We start from the raw sequence: 2,657 nt of genomic DNA, 5'->3' as shown, positions 1-2,657 counted from the left end.
GGGCACCTGGGCGCGGACCGCGGGAAGGCGCATCCAATAGGAGGACAGAGCGCGGTGGGGTGGAAAGCAGCCAATCAGAGCGCGCCGATTCAATCCGGTTTGAACAGCTGCCTGCCTGGCTAACGCGTTCGTGGTGTCTCGGGGCGGGTAGCGGGAGTTAACGGGGAAACGGGGGTCGGGGCGGCTGCGGAGCGCTCGCTGCGGCCGGGCATCTGGAGGCAGGCGGCTCAGGGCCGCCCTTCGTGAGGTTCCCCGGAGGCGGCAGAAGGGCAGAGGGGAAGGAGGCGACAGCCGGGGACCTCCCGCCGCGGGGGTCTCCGGGGCGCGGCGGGTGTCGGTGCCCGCGGAGCCCGGCGGGACGGCGGGAGAGCGCGAGGGGAGCGGAGCGGAGCGGCGAAAGAGGCGGCAGGTGAGTGCGGCCGCGGCGGGGGTGACCGGGGTGCCGTTCCGCTTCCCCCCCCCGCCGAGCTGGCGAAGCTGGTGGGAGGCGCGTGTGGGACCCTGCGGGCAGGTGCGCTGAAGGCTGGCGGTCTGGAGCCGCGTCTCCCTCCGGCGCGGCGCCCGTGCCCGGTCCGGCGGTCCCTCCGGGAGCGGCGCAGCCCCCGTTAGCCGGGGGGACGTTGAAAAGCAGAGCTAAGGCGCGGTTGCAGGCTCGGTGGCGTGGCGAGCGGGGCGCCGCTTCGGCGGGAGCTCGGGGCGAGGCGCGGCGCGGCGGGTTCTGTGTCCCGGTGGCGCGGCTGTCGCGCCGCGGCTGTCTGTGCGCTTTTTTGTTTGGTGGCGTTTGTTTTTTGGGTTATTTTTTGGGGATTCCCGCGCCACGCGGCACGAGCGCTCGGCCGGGGCTGCCGCGGCGGGTCTCAGTGTCGCCGTCCTGTGGGCAAAGCGCGGTACTGCAGCCGGCTGCCCCAATGCGGTGCCGCGGCGCGCCTCAGTGCTGCCGCCCTGTGGCGAAACCCGGGTACTGCAGCGCACGGCCAGGGGGCAGAGACGCCGTTTGACTCGAAGCGCTCAGAAGTGCCAGGTAAGTGCCAGATGAGAAACACAAGCAGTCCGAGGTGCCCGATAAGAAACAAACGTCAGAACCGGTAGGAGCTGCGGCTTCACAGCTCTTTCAGCGTTGATCGTATGACGCTGATTTTGATGCTAGTCATTCTTACTTGCATTATGCTACAGTGTTCTGTTTGGTGCTTGCTCTTGTGCACCTGGAGCCGGATCATGTCATCTTGATCTTTATCACAAGAGACGTGTGATTCAATCAAACTAAAAGAATATTGCTGAATTGATCTATGTCTTCCTGTAAAATAATCACTGCATGCTTCGGTACAGTCTGTATAGTTATGACAGCATAATTTAGATAGCAGCAATTTTTAACCTGTTTTTCCCCCTGGTAAATAATTTGGGAAGATAGAATGAATGAAAAAGATGAGCAAAAGTTTCACCAAGTAATTGTGTTCATTAAAAAAAATAGATTTTGTTACAATTTCCATTCAATTTCTGATCTGTTTACTTTTGCTTTACAGTTATCTCAAAATTCCTGGATACAGAACAACTACTTTCCATTTCGGCACAAGTTCCCAAGCAGGATACGGTATGTTTTGAAATGCACCTTAGGTGAGCAGTTACCTGGCTATGTATAAATGTGGTACCTATGCATGATATGGTAGGAAAAAGGCTGCGCCTTACAAAGATGCAGACAAATGTTGTCATAGTCTGAGAGTATATCTTATTGTACAGCAGCAGGAGATTCTATAGGAGAACGTTAGAAACGTTTGGGTTTGCTTCAATATCACGTATATCTTAATTTATACAAACTGACTGCAAAACCTGTTGACTTTTTCATCACTCCCCACTCTCATTCTCTGTAAATGTTCATCCTGTTTGACAGTACCAGGATGAGAGAGGAATTTTCTTCACATCAGCCTAACAGGAAAAAGTGTGTTACTCTCTTATTTTTGGAGGTTAATACAATTTTTAATAGCCAAAAGAAAATTAGGCATCTTTCTTACTAGAAATTAAATAATTCTTTAGCTTTTATGTAATACAAATTGAGAGAAATCAGTCTTTATTGTCTGAAAGGTCATTTTGAAAAGGTTCTTAAGCAGCACTCTTGGCCTTGCTCAGCTGTGCTTGTAATGCAGATGAGTCTGTATCGATCACTGGGTCAGTCGTGTGAACACACGAGGTTGGCGATGAAACGTGGCTCTTGGTGCCCACGACACAGACGCTGCTCGAGCCCAGCGCAGGTTTTCCGTGCGGATGTTCAGTGTTCCCTCTGAGCAGCGCCGGCAGAACACGATGCGCGTCCTTGCGGAGCATCATCCGGAGCGGTGTCTGGCAGCCCCTTCCGCGGGCGTTCTCGCCTGGGCCCGAGCGTTTCTGCTGCCCTGTGAGCGCAAGGAGCAGCAATGTAGTGAAGAACTGATTCCTGTGAAGTTTTCTCAGCGTCCTGTCTTACGGATTAAAAGAGTGCCCTGCTCTTATCTGTCACCTTCAGTCACACGTCTCACAAGGTGGACCAGAGTGACCCTCTGCTCTGCCCTGGGGAGACCGCACCTGGAATATCATGTCCAGCTGTGGCCCCTCAGCTCCAGCAGGACAGGGAACTCCTGCAGAGAGTCCAGCGCAGCCACCAAGATGCTGCAGGGAGTGGAGCATCT

The sequence above is a fragment of the Nesoenas mayeri genome, assembly GCF_963082525.1.
Source record: "Nesoenas mayeri genome assembly, chromosome: 6".
Classification (NCBI taxonomy): Eukaryota; Metazoa; Chordata; class Aves; order Columbiformes; family Columbidae; genus Nesoenas; species Nesoenas mayeri.
This window is presented reverse-complemented; position numbering follows the sequence as displayed.